At 46.8% G+C, this 27,873-nt stretch overlaps 1 protein-coding gene and 1 non-coding gene across 3 annotated transcripts in view; both read right to left on the reverse strand.

The window, feature by feature from the left end:
- Positions 1 to 23,141, reverse strand: part of PTAFR (platelet activating factor receptor) — a 43,992-nt gene extending 20,851 nt beyond the window's left edge. Inside the window, exon 1 of one of the 2 annotated variants that reach the window (XM_035308389.3) lies at positions 23,030 to 23,141. The gene's annotated coding sequence lies outside the window, so the exon portion shown is untranslated. Of the gene's footprint in view, positions 1 to 7,121; positions 7,220 to 23,029 lie in introns of those variants that run through there. The other variant, XM_017974459.4, reaches the window with a different exon arrangement.
- On the reverse strand, positions 13,057 to 13,163 carry LOC118143341 (U6 spliceosomal RNA). The gene has a single exon (XR_004727568.1). It is a non-coding gene; the product is annotated as a U6 spliceosomal RNA (small nuclear RNA).
- Positions 23,142 to 27,873: the final 4,732 nt, after the last annotated feature.

The raw sequence follows: 27,873 nt of genomic DNA on the forward strand, positions 1-27,873 counted from the left end.
ACGTATTTATAAGCTGTAAATAAGATACATCCAAGTTCATCCACAGCTCCTGTTCCTTGCAGCCCCGCAGGCCTGAGGATACGTTCACCAACAGGGCAAGAGCTAGAAGTGGTCAAGGTGGGGGGTCGAGGTGGGGGAACACCATGTTCCAAGTGGTCACACTATCTTGGATCCAAGTACTCCTTGCTCTGTGCGGAGCATGAGGCTGGAGCCCCCCTAATTTCCAGGCACTAGGCACCATTTACTGGTTAAATGTACAGATACATCTTGCCTATGATCATATTTCCTCCTCACATCATCTTCATGAGGCTGGTTTTACAAGATACCCAATTTTTTAAGGGTAAAAAGACTAGAGAAGAAAACAGATTTGTCCACAATCGCACAGCAGGGAAGTGACAGACTTGGGATTTTGAACTCCAAGTTCCATCCTGACTCTCCTAGAACAAGTGGTGGTCTCTGCTGGAAGCAAACCGCTCCTGGGCCAACTTGTGTACGCACAGGCCTGTCCGCCAGCCTGACAATGGGAGCTCCAGATGCTCTGAGGCCCCGGAAGGAGATGTCTTTGACGTGGGGTCCTGCTTTTACCTTTGTTCCTCAAAGCTGGGAAGGGCATGGGACAAAGGAATGGCATGACCTGCTCTGTATCCATCTGACTACCGCCTGGCAGGGAGAGAGCTGGGTCAGGTCCTAGTTCAAACACTACTCTCATCCTGTGGTTGAGTCTCTGTTTCCTCATTTGTAGGCTGAAGATTTTTTTTTAATAAGGCTAAGAGAAAATGATATTAAGAAAACAATCTCATTTACAACAGGATCCAAAAAAATAAAATACTTAGAAATAAACTTAACCAGCCAAGCACAATGGCTCATGCCTATAATCCCAGAACTTTGGGAGTCTGAGGTAAGCAGATCACTTGAGCTCAGGAGTTTGAGACCAGCCTGGTCAACACAGTGAAACCCCGTCTCTACTAAAAATACAAAAATTAGCTGGATGTGGTGGTGCATGCCTGTAGTCCCAGCTACTCAGGAGGCTGAGGCAGGAGAATGGCTTGAACTGGGAGGCGGAGGTTGCAGTGAGCCAAGATCCTGCGACTTTCACTCCAGCCTGGGCAACAGAGCAAGACTCTGTCTAAAATAATAATAATTAATTAATTAAATTAAATAGAATAAATAAACTTAACCAAGAAAGAAAAAAACTTGTGCACTGAAAACTACCAAACATTGTAAAAAGAAAGAAATTGAAGATGATACAAATAAATGGAAAGATATCCCAAATTCGTGGATTGGAAGACTTAATATTATTAAAATGTCCAAACTACCCAATGTGATCTACAGATTCAATGCCATTCTAGCAAAATCCCAATGTAATTTTTACAGAAATTTTTTAAAAATTATAAAATTCATATGAAAGCTGAAAGGACACAAAATAATCAAAACACTCTTGAGAAAGAAGAACAAAACTGAAAGACAACTCCTAATTTTAAAACATATTACAAAGCTACAGTAATCAAAATGGTTTGGTACTGGCATAAAAACAGACATAGATCAATGGGACAGAATAGAGAGACCCCCAAATAAACCCCCACATACATAGTCAAATAATCTTTGTCAAAAGGACCAAGACTACAAAATGGGGAAAGGATAGTCTCTTCAACAAAAGGCACTGGGAAAGATGGATATCCACATGCAGAAGAATGAAGATAGGCTCTTATCTTACACGAGATATGGATTAAAGATCTAAACATAAGACCTAAAACTATAAAACTCCATAAGAAAACATAAGATAAAAGCTACACAGCTGGGTGAGGTGGCTCACGCTTGTAATTTGAACACTTTAGGAGGCCAAGGTGGTCTGATCACCTGAGCTCAGGAGTTCAAGACGAGCCTCGCCAACATGGTAAAACTCCATGTCTACAAAAATACAAAAATTAGCCAGGCATGATGGTGGATGCCTGTAATCCCAGCTACTCCAGAGGCTGAGACACGAGAATCACTTGAACCCGGGAGGTGGAAGTTGCAGTGAGCCCAAGATCGTGCCATTGCATGCCAGCCTGGGTGACAGAGCAAGACTCTGTCTCAAAAACAAACAAACAAAAAAGGCCAGGTGTGGTGGCTCACGCCTGGAATCCCAGCACTTTGGGAGGCCAAGGTGGGCAGATCCCCTGAGGTCAGGAGTTTGAGACCAGCCTGACCAACATGAAGAAACCCTGTCTCTACTAAAAATACAAAATTAGCCAAGTGTGGTGGCACATGCCTATAATCTCAGCTACTCAGGAGGCTGAGGCAGGAGAATCGCTGTAACCCAGGAGGCAAAGGTTATGGTGAGCCAAGATTGCTTCATTGCACTCCAGCCTGGGCAATAAGAAAGAAACACTGTCTCAAAAAAAAAGGCCCAGCGCGGTGGCTCACACTTATAATCCCAGCATTTTGGGAGGTCGAGGCCAGCAGATCACCTGAGGTCAGGAAATAGAGACCATCCTGGCTAACATGGTGAAACCCCATCTCTACTAAACATACAAAAAATTATCCAAGCATGGTGGCACACTTCTATAGTCCCAGCTACTCGGGAGGCTGAGGCAGGAGAATCACTTGAACCTGGGAGGTGTCGGGAGGCTGAGGCAGAAGAATCACTTGAACCTGGGAGGTGGAGGTTGTAGTGAGCTGAGATGACACCACTGCACTCCAGCCTGGGCAACAGAGCGAGACTTGGTCTCAAAAAAAAAAAAAAGACATTTTCACATTTGCCGTCTCTTAGGCCATTAATTTTTTTTTTTACTGCGGTGAAAAACCATAGTAAAAATATTCACAATTATCAAGCGTGGAAACACCGAAAATCTCCAAAGACAGATGAATGGATAAGCAAAATGTGGTATCTACATACAATGAAATATTATTCAACCTTACAAAGGAAGAAAATCCTGACACATGTTACAACATGGATGAATCTTGAAGACATTTATGCTAAGTGAAATAAGCCAGCCACAAGAAGACAAATACTATATGATTCCACTTACATGAGACATTTAAACTAATCAAAAGTATAGAACCAGAAGTAGAATGATGGCTGCCAGCGGCTGGGGGGAAGGGAAAATAGAGAGAAGTTCAACAGATGTAGAGTTTCAAGCAAGATGAAAACATTCTCTTTTTTTCTTTTTTCTCTTCTTCCTTTTCTTTCTTTTTTCTTTTTTTTTTTTTTTTTTTTTTTTGAGACAAAGTCTCACTCTGTAACCCAGGCTGGAGTGCTGTGGCATGATCTCAGCTCACAGGAACCTCTGCCTCCTGGGTTCAAGCAATTCTCTTGCCTCAGCCTCCCAAGTAGCTGGGACTACAGGCACGCACCATCACACCCAGCTAATTTTTGTATTTTTAGTAGAGGTGGGATTTCACCATATTGGCCAGGCTGGGCTTGAAATCCTGAACTCAAGTGATCCTCCCACCTTGACCTCCCAAAGTACTAGGAGCCACTCCTCCCAGCCATGATGAAAACATTCTCTTGGCACTCACAGAATTTTTTTAAAAAGAAACTGGGAAAATGTGGCACATATACACCATGGAATATTATGCAGCAATCAAAAATGATGAGTTCGTGTCCTTTGTAGGGACATGGATGAATCTGGAGAACATCATTCTCAGCAAACTGACACAAGAACAGAGAATGAAATACCGCGTGTTCTCACTCATAGGCGGGTGATGAATAATGAGAACACATGGACACAGGGAAGGGAGTACTACACACTGGGGTCTACTGGGGGGAATAGGGGAGGGACAGCGCTGTGGGGAGCTAGGGAGGGATAGCCTGGGGAGAAATGCCAAATGTGGGTGAAGGGGAGGAAGGCAGCAAAACACACTGCCATGTGTGTACCTATGCAACTATCTTGCATGTTCTGCACATGTACCCCAAAACCTAAAATGCAATGAAAAAAAATATGTGAAGTTAAAGAAGACTAGATTATAGAATAAATGTTAACAGTGATTGCTTTTGGGAAAAAAAGAAAATATTCTAGAAATGTATTATAGAACAATGTGAATATAGTTAGCATGACTGAACTATACACTTTTAAAATGTTAAGAGGGACCAGACACATGACTCATGCCTGTAATTCCAGCACTTTGGGAGGCCAGAATGAGTGGCTCATTTGAGCCCAGGAGTTTGAGGCCAGACCAGACAACATAGCAGCACCCCAATCTCTATAAAATAAGTTTAAAAATTCATGGTAAGAGAGTAAATTTGTTATGTTTTTTCACCACAGTAAAAAAAAAATTAATGGCCTAAGAGACGGCAAATTTGAAAGCACAATGTATTTTTAAGTTAGAGTCATGTAGACTCAGTTATGACTTAAAAGCTGTGCAACCTTTGGTAAAACTGCTTGCCTTCTTTGGGCCCCATGTGTAAAATACAAATAGTAACACATCTTTTTTATAGGACTTTTGTAAGCATCAAGTGAAATAAAGGCTGTATAGTATTTAGAGAACAGTGGTTAAGAGCATCAACTCTGGAGTCAGACAAACCTGGGTTCAAATCCTGCCTCTCTCACTTATTGGCCACAGGACCACAGCCAAGCATGTCCTCCCTCTAAGTCTCAGGTCCCTCCCTGAAAATGGAGCTGATAATCCCCAGGCACATGCCTCTCCAGAGTGGTGAAGAGTCCATGAAATAATGTGTATAAAGTCCTCATCAGGGCCAGGTGCAGTGGATCACGCCTATAATCCCAGCACTTTGGGAGACCAAGACAGGCTGGAGCAGACCACCTGCAGTCTAGATATGATCCTGGCCCGTCATTCCAGATACATGTGGACATAGCTAGAGCCAGCTCCCTGTCCACCCCACATAACCACAGACACATATGCACACACAAAAACACAACAGAAACCCAAGAAGGGCTGGTCAGAGAGGAGGCTGCAGCAGGGTCCCAGTATTTGCCCTTCAGGAGCTGGCTCGTCTCCTAACCCAGACACACATCCTCAGGCCCAGGGGTGCTACCAAGCTCCTGCTCCACTGTTGCCCCCTCTGAGGCCCAAGCCTCCACCGACCTAGGGGATTGGTACAGGGAAGTGGGGATGCCACCAAGAAGGAGAATGCCATCCTCTTCAACAAGGCCTCCTTCACAGGCCTGGGGTGGGAGGGGGAAATCTTTGCTCCCTGTAAAAGGACAACAGGATTCCAGCTTCTCCTCATACCTGCCTTTCACCCCATCACCAATTTGGCCATTGAAGGAGTAAGGAACGGCCAGATTGGTGACGGGGTGAAAGGCAGGTATAAGAAAACTCACTCCTGGAGGCACGTTTTTGTCATTGATGCTGTAAACTGTGAATTCCTTACTCCTTCAATGGCCAGATGGGGAAACTGAGGCCCAGGTATGAGAAAGCATTTTCCCAAGGTGAGCACAGTGTCGGGGGCAGAGCTGGGACCAGATACTGGGTCTCTGGTTCACTGTCCATTCCCTAATAACGGCAACGATCTCTTCATCATTCATCTTTCCTGTGCATATTCTAAGCATATGCTCTGTTGCAAACCCTGTGTTAAGGATAAAGGATACAACAGTGAACAAAACAGATTCCTCATCCTTAAGGTGCTCACAGCAGGTATCACCGAGTCAGTGTTAGAGGGAATGCATTGGTCCCCTTTGCACAGCATTTTCCAATTGACAAAGCACTTTCCTACCCCACCTCTTATTTCATTCTTCCCGCAAACCCACAGGTCAGCTTTTGTTGTTGTTGTTGTTCTGTTTTTGGTTTTTTTGAGCGGGAATCTTGCTCTATTGCCGAGGCCGCAGTGCAGTGCTGCAGTCTCTGCTCAGTGCAACCTCTGCCTCCTGGATTCAAGCAAATTCTCCCACCTCAGCCTCCCGAGAAGCTGGGACTACAGGCTTGCACCACCACGCCCAACTAATTTTTGCATTTTTAGTAGAGACGGGGTTTCACCCTGTTGGCCAGGATGGTCTCAAACTCCTGACCTCAAGTGATCCACCCACCTCGGCTTCCCAAAGTGCTGGGATTACAGGTGTGAGCCACTGAGCCCAGCCCACAGAGGTCAGTATTTTAACCCCCAATCTGCAAAGGAGGAAAGTGGAACTTCCGAATGGCTCAAGGCCCCGGCTTGTCAGCAGGAGCTGAGATCAAAACCCTGGATGCCCACCTCAGTCCCAGGACCCATCTTCATCTACGGAGCTGACCTCTTTCTCCAGCTGGTTTGCCAGGACCTAAAGCTAGTTGTGTCTTTTTTGCTTCGCTAGCACTCCCCAACACACCTCCTACCCCTCCTCCCCCAACACACACACACACACACACACACTCCCCAAACACCTGGAACACAGCTGGGTATTCAGTCAGAGCTAATAGAAAACAGCCTAAAGGTGTGGGGAGAGCGCCTGCTGGTTCTGTCATATTTCCCAAGTGAGAGAGTGCACAATCCCACATCTGGACCTCCTGCCAGCCGAGGACGGTGGGTGCCAGCCTGGACCCTGTCCCCAGCACCTGGGACCTGATAGGGCCACTGGTTGTGGGCTCGGCCCTTTGTATAATAACCTGGTTATTTCAGGAACCCCTTCCCCACCCGGCAAACCTAGCATTTAGTGAATTCCTAAGTACCCCGCCCTGTACCAGGTCGTTTATGTGTTCCAGCAATTCTGTGGGGGAGATAGCATTATCCTTATTTGAAAATTTAGAAAACTACGCAGAGATGGAGTGTAACTTGGCCAAGACCACACAGCTTGTCAAGCAGATGTCATTTGGCTCCCCGAGATCCAAGTTTCCCCCATCACCACCATCACCACCTCCCAGTGAGGTTTCTGGGGTCACCTCAGCACTGCCTTAAGACTCAGAAAGCCAAAGATGAGTGTTGGGCTCTCCAGGAATGTTTGAACTCAAGAAATTATTTCTTTAACATGAGACTCCCAGATACTGTGGAGGCTGAGGTGGGAGGATGGCCTGAGCCTGGCAGGTCCAGGCTGCAGTGAACTGTGATCACACCACTGCACTCCCACCTGGGTAACAGAGTGAGATCCGGTCTCAAAAAAAAATAGAAGCACCCACCTGTGCAGCCTAGTGGCATGACCTTGGTTTGCCTCCCGAGGACATTTTTATAGCCTCCCCCTTGCCCAGCAGGGGCCAGGACCCCATCTTACCTGTAGTAGGGGCAGTGGCTGCAGCTGCAGGGGCTGTGTGTCTCTGCCTGGGTCCTGGCCCCAGCCTCAGTCTCTGCGCAGCTGGCAGTTGCAGAAGTGAGGAAACAGAGTGTATCACTGCCAAGTCACCCCCGGGAGGAAATGCTGTGACCCTAGGGCCTCTCAGCGGGTGCCACGGGAACTTCCAAGCTGGGCAACCAGGACCTGAGCACTGCACAGAGGCTTCTCATAGAGCAAGGGGCCAGGTCGGGTATAGGCAGCACCCAATGCCAGGGAGCTGAGGTGAGAAAGAGGAAAAGCAAGAGAGAGAAAGCAAGTGAGAAAGAGAGCATGAGGGTGAGGAATAGGAGGGAGGAGAGATGAGGGACCAGGAAAATCGAAGGAGAGAAGGGGGGTGTGGGACGGAGTCAGGAAAAAAAATGAGAGGGTGGAGGAAGGGATGGAGGGAGCGAGGCTCAGGGAAAAAGATGTAAACACCGGGAGAGATGAGAGGAACAAGGAGATACACAGACAAAGACCAGGGAAGGTCCACAACCAGACACAGTCAGTGAGCGGGCGCCTGTGCACATTTGGGTCTGTGTGTCTCTGGATGGGGGTGAGAGAGAAAATCAGAGACAGGGAGCAGAGGAAAGAGAGTGGCCTTGGGATATAAAATGGAGAGAGAAGAGAGGAGCTCAGAAGAGCCACTGTGGTGAGTGGCACGACTGGGCAGGGCATCCCTAGTGACCAAGAAGCATTGAGCTCAGAAATCCCATGGGAACAGAGCTTTGGGGCTGGAGGCGGAAGCTTCCTGAGATCTGGAGCCTGGGTTGGGCAGTGTGTGAGTTCATGGGAGCGTGTGGGTGAAGAGGGGTGGGCAATCAGGGATGAACGCACATGAATGTGTGAGTGTGAGTGTGAATGTGGGGGTATGTGTGAAAGTGAGCCAGTGGGAGCATCCTGTGTGCATAAGTGAGGGGTGAGCCAGAGTCCCTGCCTCAGTTTCCAATTCATTTACCCACTCACTCCTTCAACCAGCCAACAAGCACCAACTGAGTACCCCCAGGCACCAGGCCCGACCGAGGGTGCCTGTCTAAACAAGCAAGTCCCTCAGACACATCAGCCAAGCCAACAACCTCCTACACAGGGAGGGAGACGGAGGTCCCGACAGGACCAGGGTCCCACAGCAAGGCAGGTGCAAGCAGAGTCAGGGGCCTGCGTCAGCATCAGCCTCAACTCCACACTGGGTGTCTGGGCCAGCCTCCTCTTCCTAATGTCCCTTATCAAAGCCAAAAATGGCTCTCAAAGGACAAATCACCTTTTTTTTTTTTTTGAGATGGAGTCTCACTCTGTCACCCAGGCTGAGTGCAGTGGCAAAATCTCAGCTCATTGCAACCTCTGCAACCCAGTTTTAAGTGGTCCTTCTACAGAGTAGCTGGGATTACAGGCCTGCACTGCCACATCCAGCTAATTTTTTATTTTTAGTTGAGATGGGGTTTCACCATGTTGGCCAGGCGGGTCTCAAACTCCTGACCTCAAGTGATCCACCTGCCTTGGCCTCCCAAAGTGCTGGGATTACAGGTATGAGCCACCACACCCAGCCCATTTTTTTTCTTCCCCCCCACCCCCCCACCCTTTTGTTTGAATCAGGATCCAAGAAGATTCATGTAGCAATTGGTTGCTATGTCTCTTAATTCTCCTTATTTAATTAATTTATTTATTTAGAGGCGAGTTCTCACTGTGTTGCCCACGCTGGTCTCAAACTCCTGTGTCAAGTGATCCTCTTGCTTTTTTGAGATGGAGTCTCGCTCTGTCACGCAGGCTGGAGTGCAGTGGTGCGATCTCAGTCTCACTATATTGTCCAGGCTAATCTCAAACTCATGACCTCTCAAGGTGCTGGGATTACAGGAATGAGCTCCTACCCACTCGACCTCCTAATTCTCTTTTAGTGACTAGTTTCTCCCTATATCTTTTTTTCTGGTTTAGAATTTATTTATTGAAGAAAGCAGGTCTTTTGTTCTGGATGTTTATCATCTGCGTTTGCTGAGCTAAATCCCTATGATCCATTTCCTTCTGTTAACTGGAGAAAACTGGTGGTTGAACTTGCTGATTCTACTTCGATTTCCTGGCAAGACTGTTTCGTAGGTGGTGTTGTGAATTGTGCATGCTCAAATACAACTTAGAAAATTTTTCATACATAACACAAAAAGAGAAAGCAGATTACAATAAATCCTTGTGGCAGTTTCCTATGGCTGCTGTAAAATGTTACCACAAACTTAGTGGTTTAAAACAACACACACTGGCCAGGTGTGGTGGCTCAGCCTGTAATCCCAGCACTTTGGGAGGCTGAGGCAGGCGAACTGCTTGAGGTCACAAGTTTGAGACATCTCAAAAAAATAAATAATTTAAATAAATAAATAAATAAAATATGTTGCCATACTCTCTATTTCTCCCCCCTCCCTTTATTCCTCTTCCTTTCTTTCTTCTTCATGCTCTCTGTTCATCCTTCTTTCTTTTCTTTGTCTTTCTTACTTTCTCTTTCTCCTTCCTTCCTTCTTATTTTGCTGCAATATTTTAAAGCAAATTCCACATATATGAACATTTTATTATATAGCTGTAACACCATTGTCTCCTAGTAAAATTATCAAGAAATCCTTAGAATTATCTAAAATCCTGTCCATATACCAGTTTCCAGTTTCCTTGATTTTTCTCAGATATGTGTGTCCTGGATATCTGCTGTTGTCTCCTCCAGACCCACTCTGGGAATGGTGGTGCATGCTCAGAGTGCACTCCACCCTCTTCACCCCGCTCTGCGCCCCGAGAAGCTGCCCTGTATGGACCACGTTAATTGTTCCCTTGTTTCTGGCTGGGCTCAGCCAACTGGCGGTGCTGATAAGACGTCAGAGGATGGGAGAAAAGAAAGGGTTGAGTATTTATTTCCTGGTTCCTCCCTGCCAGTTGCAGGATCAGCTGCAACTTTCTTTTTTTCTTTTCTTTTTTTTTGGAGATGGAGTCTTGCTCTGTCATCACCCAGGCTGGAGTGCAGTGGTGTGATCTCAGCTCACTGCAATCTCTGCCTCCTGGGTTCAAGCGATTCTCCTGCCTCAGCCTCCCAGGTAGCTGAGATTACAGGTGCATACCACGACGCCCAGCTGATTTTTATATTTTTAGTAGAGATGGGATTTCACCATGTTGGCCAAGCTGGTCTCAAACTCCTGACCTCAAGTGATCTGCCTGCCTCAGCCTCCCAAAGTGCTGGGATTACAGACATGAGCCTCTGTGTCCAGCCTCTTGAATCTCTTTTAATCTGAAACAGTCTCCTCTCTGTTTCTTGTGTGCTTTTATTTCATTTTATTTTTAACCTTTTGTGTGTGTGTGTGTGTGTGTGAGGGTAGAGACAGGGTCTCATTATTTTACCCAGGTTGGTCTCAAACTCCTGGGCTCAAGAGATCCTTCTGCCTCAGCTTCCCAAAGTGTTGGGATTACAGGCATGAGCCACTGAGGCGGCCCTGTGTTTGTTTTTGTGTTCATGTGGTTGATTTCTGGAGAGAACTGGCTCATTTGTCCAGTAGAATGGTCTATATTCTGGAATTGGCTGATTTGCTTCCTTGTGAGGTTCTTTAATTTATTCCTTTGTCCCCTGTATTTCCTGAAAACTGAGGTTAGACCTAAAGGCTTAATTAGATTCAAATTTGGACATATATATATATTTTTTTCACCCAGGCTGGAGTGCAGTGGCACCATCTTGGCTCACTGCAACCTCCGCCTCCCATGTTTAAGCTACTCTCCTGCCTCAACCTCCCAAGTAGCTGGGATTACAGGCACCCAATACCACACCTGGCTAATTTTTGTATTTTTAGTAGAGATGGGATTTCACCGTGTTGGCCAGGATGGTCTCAAACTTCTGACCTCAGGTGATCCAGCCGCCTCAGCCTCCCAAAGTGCTGGAATTACAGGCATGAGCCACCATGTCCAGTGGTTTTCAATTTTTTATAAATAAAAAAGGGTTTTTGTTGTTTGTTTTTTTAAAGAAATTCAATTTGGTGTTTGTTTTTTAAAGCAATACTTGGTGAGTTTTGAGATCAGAACAGCAGTGGAAAAGAAAACTGTCCCAATATGATGTAGTGGATAATTGTATCTTGGGATGTAATTTTCCTGTGAGAGCGTCTTACTGGGATGTTAAGTGCTGCATCATATTAAATGTGGACGGAAGTGAAAATGATGCAGCCTAGAAAGCTCTGTTAAATGACGAAGAGGGGCCATAACAGCAATGAAGGCGCTGGCATAACAGATGCCTATAAAGGTTTGAATACATTCGTTTTATGAAATTTGAGTGCAAAAAAGAAATATTTATAAAATAATGAGCTATTGCCCAAAATGTGTAAGTATATACGTAATTAAAGAAATAAGTTAAACATTATAAGTAAGGCTGGGCACAGTGGCTCAATGCCAGCACTTTGGGAGGCCAAGATGGGAGGATGGCTTGAGCTCAGGAGTTTGAGACGAGCCTGGGAAATGTGGTAAAACCACGTCTCTACAAGTAATAAAAAAAAAAAAAAAAAAATTAGCTGGGTGTGGTGGTGCACATCTGCAGTCCTAGCTACTCAAGAGGCTGAGGTGGGAGGATCACTTGAGTGCAATAGGTTGAGGCTGCAGTGAGCCGTGATTGCACCACTGCCACTCCTGCCTGGGAGACAGAGTGAGATCCTGTCTCCAAAAAATGTGTCTGTGTAATAGGTAGGCATTTGACTATACCAGTGATTCTCAACCAGGAGCTATTTTGCCTTCTAGGGACAACTGTCCGTGTCCAGAGATATTTTTGGTGGTGACAACTGGGAGATGGGGTGGGGTGAGGTTGTGCTGCTGGCATCTAGTGGGTTGAGGCTAGGGATGGGGCTAAAAATACGACAACGCACAGAACAGGCCCTACAACAAAAAATTATTTGATTTAAAATGTTAATAGTACTAGGACTGAAAAACTCTATCATATTAGCTATATTCCTAAGAGTTTCTATATATTCAACTTGACCTTTAAAAAATCTCTTTTGGCATCTTATCATCAAGAAAGTAGGAGACTGCTTATTTTAGGGGTTGCCTTATTTTTTATTACTTATTTATTTATTTTTGAGATGGAGTTTTGCTCTCGTTGCCCAAGTTGGAGTGCAATGGTGCAACCTCAGCTCACTGCAACCTCTGCCTCCCAGGTTCAAGTGAGTCTCCTACCTCACCCTCCCAAGTAGCTGGGATTACAGGCATGCATCACCACCCCCAGCTAATTTTGTATTTTCAGTACAGACGGGGTGGCACTATGTTGGTCAGGCTGGTCTCACACTCCTGACCTCAGGCGATCTACTCACCTTGGCCTCCCAAAGTGCTGGGATTACAGACATGAGCCACTGTGCTAGGCCAGGGGTTGCTTTATGTTTGTGTTCATAAGCTATTTTTAAAAAATTTTCGTCAAACCTATTTTAAATTTTAAAATAAATAAATTTACTTTAAATTTTAAATGATGGAGGGATGACAAAATGAGTAGGTAGGGAGAAAGAAAAAGAGAGAGGAAAGAAGGAAGAAGGAAGGAAGGAAGGAAGGAAGGAAGGAAGGAAGGAAGGAAGGAAGGAAGGAAGGAAGGAAGGAAGGAAGGAAGGTCCAAAATCTTGCCACTTCTCACCACCTCCACTGCTACAGCCCAGCCCTGGTCCAAGTCCCTCCACCTCCCTGCTTGATTGCAGCCTCCTCCCCATCTCCCTGCTCCTGCTTCCATACTCTTTAGTATGTTCTTTTTTTTTTTTTTTTGAGTTGGAGTCTTGCTCTGTCACCTAGGCTGGAGTGCAGGGGCATAATCTCAGCTCACTGCAACCACCACCTCCTGGGCTCAAGCAATTCTCCTGCCTCAGCCTTCCAAGTAGCTGGGATTATAGGCATGCGCCACCATACTCAGCTAACTTTTGTATTTTTTTAAAATATGGAACGCTTCACGAATTTGTGCGTCATCCTTGCGCAGGGGCCATGCTAATCTTCTCTGTATCGTTCCCATTCTAGTACATGTGCTGCCAAAGCAAGCACTAATTTTTGTATTTTTAGTAGACATGGGGTTTCACCATTTTGGCCAGGCTGGTCTCAAACTCCTGACCTCACGTGATCCTCCCACCTCAGCCTGCCAAATTGCTGGAATTACAGGCATGAGCCACTGCACCCAGCCTAGTCTGTTCCTAACACAGCAACTAGGTTGAACTATTCGACATCAATCACTTCACATCATTCCTCTGCTCAAAGCCCCCCAGGGCCTTCCATCTCACAGGAAAAGTCAAAGTCCTTTAAAGCACCTGTGAGATCCTATAAGACCTCTGCTCATCCCCTACATCTCACTCCCCCCGCTGTAGTCGTTCTGGTCTTCCCGCCCTTCCTCAGCACACTCTCACCCTCACCCTTTTATTTTTCTTTTTTGTTTTTTTGTTTGATTGTTTTTGAGACAGAATCTTGCCCTGTCAGCCAGGCTGGAGTTCCATAGTGTGATCTCAGCTGACTGCAACCTCCTTCTCCCAGGTTCCAGCGATTCTCCTGCCTTAGCCTCCTCAGTAGCTGGGATTACAGATGCCCGCCACCACACCAGCTAATTTTTGTATTTTCAGTAGAGATGGGGTTTCACCATGTTGGCCAGGCTGGTCTTGAACTCCTGATCTCAGGTGATCTGCCCACCTTGGCGTCCCAAAGTGCTGGGATTACAGGTGTGAGCGACCGTGCCCAGCCTCACCTCACCCTTTTGTACCTGCTGTTCTCTCTGCCTGAAACACTCTTCCTCAGACACTCAAAGTTTGATCTTTCCTCAAATGCCACTTTCTCAGTGGGGCCTTTCCTGACCACCCTAATAAGTTGCAGCCATCACCCCTCATTCCCAGGCCCTCACCCTGCTTTCCTTTTCTCTATAGCAAATATCACATCTAATAAAACATGTCTTTTATTTATTTACTTTGCTCATTATCTTCTCCCCAACTAAACTGTAATCTCCTTGAGTTTATTGCCAAGATCTAGAAGATGGCCTGGCACTTTGCAGATGCTGGATAAAGCTTATTGAATGAATGAATGAATGAATGGCATTAGAGAGAGGAAGTGATTTACCTAAGTAACATAGCTGGCAGGTAGCAAAGCTGGAATTAGGACCCAGATACGCTAAACTAGGGCAGTCCTGCACAACTATCACAAAGGTATCGTCCAGTTCTTTCTGCCTTCAAAACCTGTCCTTTGCCAAGAGTGTTGTGGACACTTTCTTGCTGTAAGTATTGCTTTTCTCATCAAGAAATGAAGGATAATACGAGTGAAAGAATACCATAGGGAAAAGGGCACAGGTTTTAGAATCAATGAAACTTGAGTTCAATTCTTGATGCCACCTGCTTTCTGTGTGAACTTGAAAAACTCAAATTACCTCTTCAAGCCTGCTTTCTAATTTGCAACTGGGAATAATCATATAGGAATAATCACAACCTCATTCTGTTGTGAAGAGTATCAGACCAAAGGAAAAAAAGTTATGAAGATTGGAAAGGAAAAGCAAACCTGTCATCTTCACAGACAATATGACCTTTTCCATAGAAAAATTGCAGCAATTCCATGGAAAATTTATTAGAACCAGAAAAGCACTTAAACATGTAAAAAGCAATCACGTTCCTTTAAACTAGCAATTAAACAAAAAATGACATTTTTAAGAAGACACAACTTACAATAGCAAGAAAACTATTTTGGCTTGTTTTTTTTTTTTTTTTGGCCAAAGATTGCAGGATCTTTGAGATGGAGTCTTATCCTGTCACCCAGGCTGGAGGGCAGTGGCACTATCTCAGCTCACTGCAGCCTCCATCTCTTGAGTTCAAGCAATTCTCCCGCCTCAGCCTCCCCAGTAGCAGGGACTACAGGCACACGCCACCATGCTTGGCTAATTTTTTTTTTTCCAGTAGAGACAGGGTTTCACCATGTTAGCCAGGCTGATCTTGAACTCCTGACCTCAGGTGATCTTCAGCCTTGGCCTCCCAAAGTGCTGGGATTACAGACATGAGCCACTGCACCCAGCCCTAAGATGTACAAAATCTTGATAAGGAAAATTATAAAACTCATTTTGAAAAAAACAAGAAGCCAGGCGCAGTGGCTCACGCCTGTAATCCCAGCACTTTGGGAAACTGAGGCAGGAGGATCATAAAGTCAGGGATTCAAGACCAGCCTAGCCAACATAGTGAAACCCTGCTTCTACTAAAAATACAAAAATTAGCTGGGCATGGTGACACATGCCTGTAGTCCCAGCTACTCGGGAGGCTGAGGCAGAAGAATCACTTAAACCCTGGAGGCGGAGGTCATGGTAAGCCAAGATTTCGCCACTGCACTCCAGCCTGGGCAACAGAGTGAGACTGTCTCAAAAAAAAAAAAAAAAAAAAAGCAAAGAGCCAAGAGTAACGGAGAAATTTTTGAAGAACAAGGGCATATATATATGAACAACAAGGATACCTGAAATGACTTTTCACATCCCATGTCAAGTCTTAATACAAAGTCATAGTATTGGCCAGGCACAGTGGCTCACACCTGTAATCCCAGCACTTTGTAAGGCCGAAGTGGGCAGATCACAAGGTCAGGAATTCGAGACCAGCCTGACCAACATGGTGAAACCCCATCTCATCTAAAAATACAAAATGTAGCCAGGTGTGGTGGTGGGCGCCTGTAATCCTAGCTACTCAGGAGGCTGAGGCAGGAGAATTGCTTGAACCCGTGAGGCGGAGGTTTCAGTGAGCCAAGATCACGCCATTGCACTTCAACCCAGGTGACAGAGCAAGATTCCATCTCAAAATAAATAAATAAATAAATAAAACAAAGTCACAGTATTAAGACAGAGTGGGGCTGGGCATAGTGACATTCACCTGTAATCCCAGCACTTTAGGAGGCTGAGGCAGGTGGATCACCTGAGGTCAGGAGTTCAAGACCAATCGGGGCAACATGGTGAAACCCCATCTCTAATAAAAATATTAAAATTATGCCAGGTGCAGTGGCTCACGCCTGTAATCCCAGCACTTTAGGAGGCTGAGGCGGGCAGATCACAAGGTTATGAAGTGAGACCATCCTTGTTAATACAGTGAAACCCTATCTCTACTAAAAATACAAAAAATTAGCCATGCATGGTGGCACATGCCTACAGTTCAGATACTCAAGAGGCTGAGGCAGAAGAATTGCTTGAACCTGGGAGGCGGAGGTTGCAGTGAGCCAGGATCATGCCACTGCACTCCAGCCTGGGTGACAGAGCAAGACTCTGTCTCAATAAAACAAAACAAAACAAAACAAACAAACAAAAATTATCCATGGTGGTGGCATACGCCTGTAAATTCTGCTACTCCAGAGGCTGAGGCAGAAGCATTGCTTGAACCTGGGAGACAGAGATTGCAGTGAGTTGAGATCGTGCCATTGCACTTCAGCCTGGGTGACAGAGGGAGACTCCATCTCAAAAGAATAAAAAAAATAATAATAAAAGACAGAGTGGTTTTTTTTCTTTTATTGAGACAGAGTCTCACTATGTTGCCCAGCCTCATCTCAAACTCCTGAGTTCAAGCGATCCACTGGCCTTGGCCTGCCAAAGTGCTGGGATTACAGACATGAGCCACCTCGCCTAGCCCTCAGAGTGGTATTATCATAGTGATTCCAAAACCCATGCTCTTCTCCCTGTGGTATTCTTCCACCCCAACTATCCTTCATTTACTGATAAGAAAAGGGCTACTCACTGAAGTGAGGAGGGATAAACAGTGGTAAAAACAAAACAGAGACCCCATAAATAGAGAGCTCATCTATGGAAATTGACACATCACAGAGTTGCCATTACAGATCAATAAGAGTAGATACTAGCTACTAATAGTCACTAATAGTGCAAGTTATTAGCTATCCATTAAGGAAAAAATAATAAAATTAGATCCCTCACATCATATCCAGAATTAAATTCCAAGTGGAGGAACAACCCATGCAAAGCAAAGTATGCAAAGTTCTGGAAGAAAATAGAGGAGAATATCTTTATGATCTAGGGTAGGGTAAAAAAAGGGGGAGGTTGTTTGTTTGTTTGTTTTGAGACAGAGTCTCACTCTGTTGCCCAGACTGGAGTGCAATGGCACACTTGGGGCTCATCACAACCTCCGCCTCCTGGGTTCAAGCGATTCTCCTGCCTCAGCCTCCCAAGCAGCTGAGATCACAGGTGGGTGACGCCATGCCTGGCTAATTTTTCTATTTTTAGAAAAATAGAAATAGTAGAGATGGAATTTCACCTAGTTGATCTCAAACTCCTAACCTCATGATCTGCTCACCCCAGCCTCCCAAAGTGATGGGATTACAGATGTGAGCCACCATGCCCAACCAAAAAAAAAATTTTTTTTTAAAGACAGAGTCTCACTTGTCACCCAGCTAGAGTGAAGTGTTGCAAACTTGGCTCACTGCAACCTCTGTCTCTGTGCTCAAGCAATCCTCCCACTTCAGCCTCCCAAGTAGCTAGGACTAAAGACACATGTATTTTTTGTAAAGGTGGGGTTTCACCATGTTGCCTAAGCTGGTCTCAAACTCCTGGCCTCAAGCGATCTGTCCACCTCAGTCTCCCAAAGAGCTGGGATTACTGGTGTAAACACCATGCCCAGCCAAGAAAACTTCTTAAATTAAGACATGGAAATTACAAATAATAAAGAAAAGCTGGATCAATTTGACCAGAGAAATTTGAAAACTGTGCACATTAAAACACACTGTAACACTGACGAAAGCCGGTGCAGTGGCTCACACCTGTAATCCCAGCACTTTGGGAGGCTGTGGCAGGTGGATCAGTTGAGCCCAGGAGTTCAAAACCAGCTTGGGCAATATAGCAAGATCCCATCTCTGCTAAAAATACAAAAATGGCTGGGTGCAGTGACTCACACCTGTAATCCCAGCACTTTAGGAGGCTGAGGTGGGCAGATTGCTTGAGCCCAGGAGTTTGAGACCATCCTGGGCAACACAGCGAGACCCCATCTCTACTAAAAGTACAAAAATTAGCCTGGTGTGGTGGCACGCGCCTGTAATCCCAGCTACTCAGGAGGCTGAGACATAAGAATCACCTGAGCCCAGGAGGCAGAGGTTGCTCTGAGCCAAGACTTCACAACTGCACTCCAGCCTAGGTGACAGAGGGGGACTCTGTCTCAAAAAACAAACAAACAATGTGGGTGAAGGGGAGAAAGAAAGCAAAACACACTGCCATGTGTGTACCTACGCAACTGTCTTGCATGTTCTGCTCATGTACCCCAAAACCTAAAATGCAATAAAAAATTAAAAAAAAAAAAAAAAAAAACAGGCTGGGCACAGTGGCTCAGGCCTGTAATCCCAGCACTTTGGGAGGCCAAGGCAGATGGATCATCCAAGGTCAGGAATTTGAGACAAGTATGGCCAACATGGTGAAACCCAGTCTCTACTAAAAATACAAAAAATTAGCTGGGCATGGTGGCTGGCACCTGTAATCCCAGCTATTTAGGAGGCTGAGGCAGGAGAATCCCTTGAACCTGGGAGGCAGAGGTTTCAGCGAGCTGAGATGACACCATTGCACTCCAGCCTGAGCAACAAGAGCAAAACTCAGTCTCAAAAAAAATAAAACTGATGAGGAGTCACAGATCAGGAGAAGATATTTGCAACACATATAACAAAGAATTTTCAGCCACTGTATAATATAAATTTCATAAGTCAACTTTAAAGAAAAACCCAGTAGAAAAATAAGTCAAGAAAATAATAGGCAATGCACAGAAGGAAAAGCCCAAATGATCAAGAAATATAAAAATATAGTCAACGTTCTGGGAAATCAGGCGCCAAGTTAAAACAATCACCACCCACCTGAATGGAAGAAATTCAAGTCTGCCAATTCCAAGTACTGGAGAGGGTACAGAGCAATGGAAACTCTCATTACCCTGCCAAAAGACAGTGCAGCTGCCACTACTATTTTGGAAATTAATTTCATAATAAATGCTTGCCAGATGATGTGTCAATAATTTTATAATAAAGTTAAAAATGTGCACATTCTTTGCAAGTATTTACCAAAAATATTAAACACAGAAGGAAACAGACATTTGTATGTTTTTTCAATGCAATCCTGTGCATATGTGTACATACGTTAAAATGAAAAGAGCTGCATATAACAACAAGGATAATAAACATGCAATACTAAAAAAGCATGTTGCAGAGGATAAATTACACTTTTGAGATGAGGTCTGGCTCTATCACCCAGGCTGGAGTGCAGTGGAGCGATCTCGGCTCACGGCAACCTCCACCTCCTGGGCTCAAGGCATCCTCCCACCTCAGCCTCCTGAGTAGCAGGGACTACAGGCATGCACCAAGTGCCCAGATAACTTTTGCATTTTTTGTAGAGACAGGGTTTCTCCATGTTGGCCAGGCTGATCTCGAAATCCTGGAATCAAGTGATCTGCCTGCCTTGGCCTCCCCAAGTGCTGGATTACATGAGCCACTTTGCCTGGTCAGATAACATTTCTTAACATATTAAAACATTGTTATGTTGGAGAAGGCAATACACACGCATCCATATATAGAGACAAATTCAGGATATGATTACCTCTGGGAAAGAGGGGGTGAATTAGTGTGGGTACACAGGAGGCTTCTATTATAACTGTAATATTTAACACTATAGTGGATACACAGGTGTTTGTAATACTATTCTACAGATTATATCTATTTTATATTGTATGAGACAAATACATGAGCCTGATATTGCCAAACAGAATCTGGAGAGTGAGAGAGTGAGAAGTCCAGGAACATGCCGCATCATCTATCAGCCTTGCCATTAAGTTGTAGTAAAGAAGGGATGGTATAGACAATTCCAAGGACAGGTGATAGCGCAAAAGAACAGAATAGTCACGGGAGGAAGGGGATTGCACTAAAGAAACATACAAATGTCTGCTTTACAACCAGAGGCCCCTGAGAGCCCAAAAGTAAGTTGGGCAGAGACTCCTGGGGATGAACAGCCCTGAATCTTCTCTCCCTCCTCACCACAACTTCAGCTTCTCTCTCTCTCTCTTTCTCTCTCTCTCTTTCTCTTTCTCTCTCCTCTCTCTCTCTTTCTCTCTCTCTCTCATCCTCTCTCAAATTTTGGGAGTTTGAATCCCATCTCTGCCACTTCACAACTGCATCACCTTGGACAAGTCCCTGGGCCTCCCGGAGCCTCAGAGTCTTCATCTGTGAAGCACCCCATCCTCACAATGGGATTCAGCCAGTAAAGGACAACGCCTGGCCACTATGATTCTCCTCTCTCTTCTCCTCTCCTCTTCCTCTTCTTCTCCCTCATCCTTTCCCTCCCTTGCTCAGGTCTGAGTCCCGCTGGCCCTCACTCTCCAGCTCAGGAGCAAAGAAAGAATTGCTCTGCTCCCCATCTTGTAAGGTTGCACCGGCATGCACTGTATCCTGAGAGGAAACCTCAGACCATGCAGAGGAGGACTGACGGGGAGAAAAATCCAGACCAGGAGATTCAAAGGCAGGGAGGTCCCTGGAGATTTAGGGCAGCAGAGGACTTAAATTCCAAGAAGCCCTGGATGAGGCCGCTGGCTTTGCCTGGGCAGGGGAGGGCCTTGGAAAGCCCACAGAGCCCGGGCACTCTTCTTAGAGCCCTGAGAGACTAGAAAGCCATGACATTGGTATGAAACGTAACCGTCATAAGTCTAACTCAGTGGTTCAAAGAGAGGTCTTCAGCCAGTCGCAGTGCCTCACACCTATAGTCCAAGCACTTTGGGAGGCCAGGGTGGGTGGACCGCTTGAGCCCAGGGTTTGAAACCAGCCTGGGCAACATAGTGAGACCTCATATCTACAAAAAGAAAAAAAAGAGAAAGAGACAGAGAGAGAGAGAGAGAGAGAGAGTCTCCAAGAGCGACTCAGGCTTCCCCCAAGAGGGAAATAGGGTGGTTGGAGAACAAGGACAGGCGAGATCTTCTCTCCATGCACTCTTTTATATCTATCGAAATTTTAACTTGCTGATTATTACCTCTCATTTTGGGTTTCTTTGTTTGTTTTAAATCAAAAAAGCAGAGGCTGGGTACGGTGGCTCACACCTGTAATCCCAGCACTTTGAGAGGCTGAGGCGGGCTGATCACGAGGTCAAGAATTCGAGGATACCAAAAATACAGAAAAATTAGCTGGTCGTAGTGGCACATGCCTGTAATCCCAGCTACTCGGGAGGCTGAGGCAGGAGAATCACTGAACCTGGCAGGCAGAGGTTGCAGTAAACTGAGATCAGGCCACTGCACTCCAGCCTGGGCAGCAGGGTAAGACTCTGCCTCAGGAAAAAGAAAAAAAAAAGAGGTAAGAGGCCAGGTGCTGTGGCTCATGCCTGCTATAATCCCAGCACTCTGGGAGGCCAAGGCGAGAGGATTGCTTGAGTCCAGGAATTCAAAACCAGCCTAGGCAACTTGATGAAACCTTGCCTCTACAAAAAATATAAAAATTAGCTGGGCATGGTGGTGCATGTCTGTGGTCCCAGCTACACATGAAGGGACTGAAGCAGGAGGAACGTTTGAGCCCAGGAGGTCCAGGCTGCCATGAGCCAAGATCATGCCACCACTACACTCCAACCTGGGTGACAGAGTGTGATCGTGTCTCAATAAATAAATAGAAACGTTTAAAAAAGAGATGGACTCTGGGACTAAATTCACCTAAGTTTAAATACCACTACAGCCTCTTAGCTGTGGTACATTAGGCAACTTTTGTAACCTCTCTCAGCCTATTTCCATAGATATAAAATGAAGACAAGAATCTCTACTTCATAAAGGTTTTACACAACTGTATAAGATAAGGCTTGTAAAAGCCTTGAGCATGGCGTTTGGCTCCCAGGAGACGTGGTAAATGCCGGTAGCTGGAGCTTTTCTTTTTTTGAGACAGAGTCTTGCTCTGTGCCCAGTCTGGAGTGCAGTGGTGCGATCTCAGCTCACTGTAAACTCTGCCTCCTGGGTTCAAGCGATTCTCCTGCTTCAACCTCCTGAGTACCTGGGATTACAGGTGCACACCACCATGCCCAGCTAATTTTTGTAATTTTAGTAGAAACAAAATTTTACCATGTTGGTCAGGCTGGTTTCAAACTCCTGACCTCAGATGATCCACCCGTTTTTATTATCAGTGTGCTGTAAGTTCTAGGGCCATAGGAAGCAACACTGAGACAGCTGGGATTGCTAGCCTCTCCTGTTAGGCTCGGTGCAGCTGGGACCCCTGGCTCTGCTCCTGCCCTTTTTGACCCACTGTGCTACCCTGGCTGCCAGCACTTGAGGAGGGTGAGAAGTGGGGATGGGGTTCCTGACTTACTGACTGAAGAGTAGGGCAGGGGCAGAGGCGCATCTGAGGGAAGGGCAATTCTGTGGTATGTACAGGTGGTTGCGTTGTTGTGTGTATGTGTGTGCATGTGTGCACATGTGGGGCAGATATTTGTGAGACCTTGTGGAGTGGGTTTGTTTGCAGTGAATGGGTGGAGGGTCTTCCAGGTTGGGGCGTGTGTCTGCCAGTGCAGTTGTGCCTCCTGTGTGTCTGTGAGGATGTTTTTCCTTGGGTTAGGATCTGCATCGCCTGAGGCAATCTTGTCTGTTGGTGCCCATTTGTGTATGTGTATAGGGAGGGTCATGGGTTGTATCTGTGGATGATGAGGCTCTGTTGTGTGTCATGAAGGGGTTCTGTGGGTGATAAGGATGTGTTTTGTGTGGTCTGTGAGGGAGTGTGTGTGAATGGCCGTGAGGGGTGGGAGGATTGTGCTGTGTCTGTGGGCAACAAAGACGGGCCCTGTCTTTGAGGGGTGCTGACAGGAGGGCAATCAGGCGTCACCCAGCTCTGTAGACCCTTCCGGAATCTGAGCAGCCTTGGGGATTCTGCAGGGCAGCTAGATGAAGCGGCCGAACCTGAGTCCTTCCCTCAGGCCACCAGCCTCTTACCTGAGAAACGGCAGGGATGGTGGCCCAGGCACTGGCAAACGGGCTGAGGCAGACAGAGCACCTGAGAGCATGTTTTCTTGCAGCTTCTCCGGGAGCTCCTGGACGGCTTCTCGGGAAGGGCAGGAAGCAGGAAATGAGTGGAGAGGAGGCAGAGGACGGGTCCAGGCGCAGGTGTGTGACTCACTCTGCTCTAGCCTCCAATGGGCAGCAGCAGGATGAAGGGTTAGGAAAGGCCTGCCCCCGGGCTCTGCTGGGTGGGCAGGGCAGCTGAGGCCAGGAAGGCAGCTCCTGGGGTGGGGCCCCAACACCGAGGTCACCAGGAATACCCACATCCAGCCAGGCACACCAGCTCATCCCACAATACTGGGCTGGGCCCCCGCCCCCAGATGCTGTGTCCCTCTGGGAGGAAGGGCTGTGCCTGGGCTGCCAGAGGAGAGAGGAACTGGATCCTTTGACTGAGAGGGAGATGATCCCTAACCTGGAGAAGGACCCAGCCCTGTCCTCAGGAGCTCCCAGCCTGAGCCTTGTCCTAAGAAACCCAGGCTTCAGTGGGCGAGCCTTGTCCTAAGAAACCCAGGCTTCAGTGGGCACAGCCCCGAATCCAGTGAGCCCCAAACTGATGAAAAAGACCCAAAGCTGCCTCTAGAGGCACCCCTGTTTTAAGGGACATACAGCCAGTTTGTCCACAAGAGGCCAGTCCAATGGGTGTGACAAAGCTGCGCCTACAGGTACCCTCAACCGAAGAGGAGACAGCCCTGCCTTCAGAAATGCACAGCCTCTGGGAAAGAGAAGATTCTGCCTTCTGAAGCCATATCCAGCTGAGAGGGACACAAAGACATCCCTGTCCCCATAGCCCCCAGACTGAAGGAGGACACAAACCCTTGCTCTGAGGAGTCCCTTGTCTGACCAAGGCAAAGGACCAGAGTTCTAGGACTGCAGCTGGGATTCCAACTTTGCAGGTTCTGCACTGAAAGTTACACAATTTCTATTAATACCTCTGCCCACCCCTGACCCCGCAACCAAAATATTGGGCTTAGCAGGGAGCAGAGGTGTCAGGCCACAGAGAAAAGCAAACTGGGCCATGGCATAGGTGGACATTCTCAAATACCAACTCTAAGAATCTGACAGATCAGGCTGTAACTGCCACCTCTGGTCCTCATCTTGAGCCCTACAGTGAATGTTCTCTGAGTCTGCTTCCTGACTCTGTAGCAGCAAGACATACATCCTACCTCCCACTTAGCATGATGACTGCACATACCAGGAGTTCCGTAAATGAAAATCACTTTATTTACCCAAGCTCCTGTCCAGTGTCCTGGGGTTGGGAGTCAACTCCTTTCCCCACATCAGACTCAGTCAGAGAACTTGTTAAAAATAAAGGTAGAGCCAAGCATGGTGGCTCACAAATGTAATCCCAGCACTTTGGGAGACTGAGGTGGGTGATCACCTGGGGTCAGGAGTTTGAGACCAGCCTGACCAACATGGTGAAACCCCATCTCTACTAAAAATACAAAAATTAGCCAAGTATGGTGGTGTGCACCTGCAGTCCCAGCTATTTTGGAGACTGAGGTAGGAGGATCGCTTGGGCCTGGGAGATTGAGGCTGCAGTGAGCCATGATTGCACAACTGCACTCCAGCCTGGGTGACAGAGCAAGACCCCATCTCAGAAAAAAAAAATAAACAAGATTCTGAATCAGCAGTGCTGGTGATAGGGCCAGGAAGTGAAAAAAAAAATTTTTTTTTTTTTTGAGCAGAGTTTCACTCTTGTTGCCCGGGCTGGAGTGCTATGGCTCAATCTCGGCTCACCACAACCTCTGCCTCCTGGGTTCAAACGATTCTGCTTCCTCAGCCTCCACAGTACAGCCTCCATAGTAGCTGGGATTACAAGCGTGCGCCACCATGCCCTGCGAATTTTTTTTTTTTTTTTAGTAGAGATGGGGGTTTCTCCATGTTGGTCAGGCTGGTCTTGAACTCCTGACCTCAGGCTATCTGCCTGCCTTGGCCTTCCAAAGTGCTGGGATTACAGGTGTGAATCACTACTCCTGGCCAGGAAGTGAAATTTTAACAAGCACCCAGGTGATTCCAAGGTAGCAGTTCATGGAGCAATATAGGCTTGGAGGGACTCCAGAGGAAGCCAGGGAGAGGAGAATTTAGTCCTTCAGGGGCTCTTTCTTTTTCTTTTCTTTTTTTTCTTTTCGTTGTGAGAAGGAGTTTTGCTGTAGCCCAGGCTGGAGTGCAATGGTGTGATCTCCGCTCACAGCAACCTCTTCTTCCCGGGTTCAAGTGATTCTCCTGCCTCAGCCTCCCAAGTAGCTAGGGTTACAGGCATGTGCTATCACACCTTGCTAATTTTCTATTTTCAGTAGAGATGAGGTTTCTCCAGTTGGTCAGGCTGGTCTCAAACTCCCAACCTCAGGTGATCCACCTTCATGGGCTCTAACTATGCTTGCCGATGGCCCACCATGGGAATGGCAGCCCTGCTGAGCCACAGATGTATGGTTAGGGTAATGGCATCACTGACAGAACACTAAGCTCTGCCCACCCCCAACTTCTTGGAGGACTGGCTGTCCCTGCCCGATGGCCCCGGCCCCGGCTGGGTTAAATTGGGAGCTTGTTAAAGATTCAGCTGTCTGGCCGGGTGCGGTGGCTCACACCTGTAATTCCAGCACTTTGGGAGGCCGAGGAGGGTGGGTCATGAGGTCAGGAGTTTGAGACCAGCCTGGTCAAGATGGTGAAATCCCGTCTCTACTAAAAATATAAAAAAATTAGCCGGGCATGGTGGCGAGGGGCAGGTGATCCAGATGTGCTAGGATGAGGTTAGGGAGCGGGGAAGGAAATGGAAAGGGGCAAATCCTGTTTCCTTGAGGTTCCACCCTCAGAGCAGGCCCAGACCCAACCACAACCTCCCACACACTTCCTCCTATCTCCACTGGGCCCCAGGGAAGCAGGAGGGGCCAGAAGGTGAAGCTGGCTGTGGCTGCTCCAGAAAGCAGCTGAGAAGCCACAGCCATAGGGTGGGAGGGATTCAGATGACTGGAATGCCAAAGGCAGCAGCAATTCTCCTGCCTCAGCTTCCTGAGTAGCTGGGACACAGACACGCACCACCACGCCTGTCTAATTTTTATATTTTTAGTAGAGACAGGGTTTCACTATGTTGGCCAGGGTGGTCTCAAACTTCTGACCTCTAGTGATCTTCCTGCCCGAGCCTCCCAAAATGTTGGGATTACAGGCATGAGCCACTGCGCCCAGCCTACATTTCAATTTAACGGTGCAGTTCCCACTTTACATACGAGGATGCTGAGGCTGAGTTGATGTTTCCAGTTGTACCTGGCTGCCTCCTTCCACCCCATCTCTGCCCACAAAGGCTCTCTTGCCAGCAGTTGTCCCCAAAGCTGGGGAGCCTATCTGCTTCATTAGTCACAGAAAACAAGACAAATGGCTCATCCAGCCTTTCATTCTCTCTGGGTCCTGGCGCTCCTCCAGCAAGCCTTCCCTGTCCAGACAGCTCCCCTTAACCTATTCATGGATGAAGGGGCAGGAGAAGATGGCACTGTCATAGCTACAGCACTGCCCTGGAGGCCGGTCTTGGCTGTGCTGTCTCAAGTCAACACACAGCACACACCCCTCTCCCCAGCCAGGTCATCACAGAGATTGCTCCAAGCAGGGTCATAAGAATGTGCTGGGACCACTGCTGATCTTCTGAGTGGGTCTGTCACTAAAATGCACCAGAAAGGAAGTGGGAAGACTTTGGTCCATCTAAGAAAATAGGATGTCCTGATTGAAACCCAAATTCCTCAGTACGCCATTATGATCTCCCTGGTCTCATCTCACCTCACATCTGTGCTCCAGGCACAACAAACGTTATTCAGTCCCATGAATGGGCTAGGCTCTTCCCTCTAGGCCTTTGCACATGCTGTTTCCTCTGACTGAAACACCTTTCCTCAAGTCCTACCCGTCCCGTGCCAGACACTGTTTGTTGTTTCCAGCAGGCATTCTTTCATCCTTGCCAACAAAACTTTATTTTATTGGAAACAGGTGCCGAATCCCAAGGAGTAAGGTTTGGTGTATTGCCCACTCATTCTCCTTGGTGGCTCTCCTAGCCAAACTTACAAACATGGGTCCATGTGACCCATTTTCTTTTCTTTTTTTTTTTTTGAGACAGAGTCACTCTGTCGCCAGGCACCAGGCTGGAGTGCAGTGGCACAATCTCGGCTCACTGCAACCTCTGCCTCCCGGGTTCAAGCAATTCTTCTGCCTCAGCCTCCCAAGTAGCTGGGACTACAGGCGCACACCACCACGCCCAGCTAATTTTTGTATTTTTAGTAGAGACAGGGTTTCACCATGTTGGCCAGGATGGTCTCGATCTCTTGACCTCGTGATCTGCCTGCCTCAGCCTCCCAAAGTGCTGGGATTATAGGCATGAGCCACTGCGCCCAGTGATGTGACCCATTTTCTAACCAGTGACTTCTTCTGGGAAAAATTTCCTTCCTGGACAACTTATTTCTATTTGGTAGTTGTTAAAAGATGTGGTGCTAGAACCTTCTTACAACTATGAAATGCCAAGCCCTCCAGAGAGGATGGAGAAGCATAGTAAGAGCCTGTTTCCTTGGAGGTATTACTGAATGAATGACACCACCACAAACAATACCTGAAACCACCTGTCTCCTCTTATGGAAGTAAAATATTCCTCTAATTCTTTTTGCTAGTTATTCCTTGCAGCCAAAACATTCCTAACTGATGCATCAGCCCTAGGTTCCAGTTTTTTGGTTTTGAGATGGAGTTTCACTCTTTTTGCCCAGGCTAGCGTGCAATGGCACGATATTGGCTCACTACAACCTCCACCTCCC

This window comes from Callithrix jacchus, chromosome 7, assembly GCF_049354715.1.
Source record: "Callithrix jacchus isolate 240 chromosome 7, calJac240_pri, whole genome shotgun sequence".
Classification (NCBI taxonomy): Eukaryota; Metazoa; Chordata; class Mammalia; order Primates; family Cebidae; genus Callithrix; species Callithrix jacchus.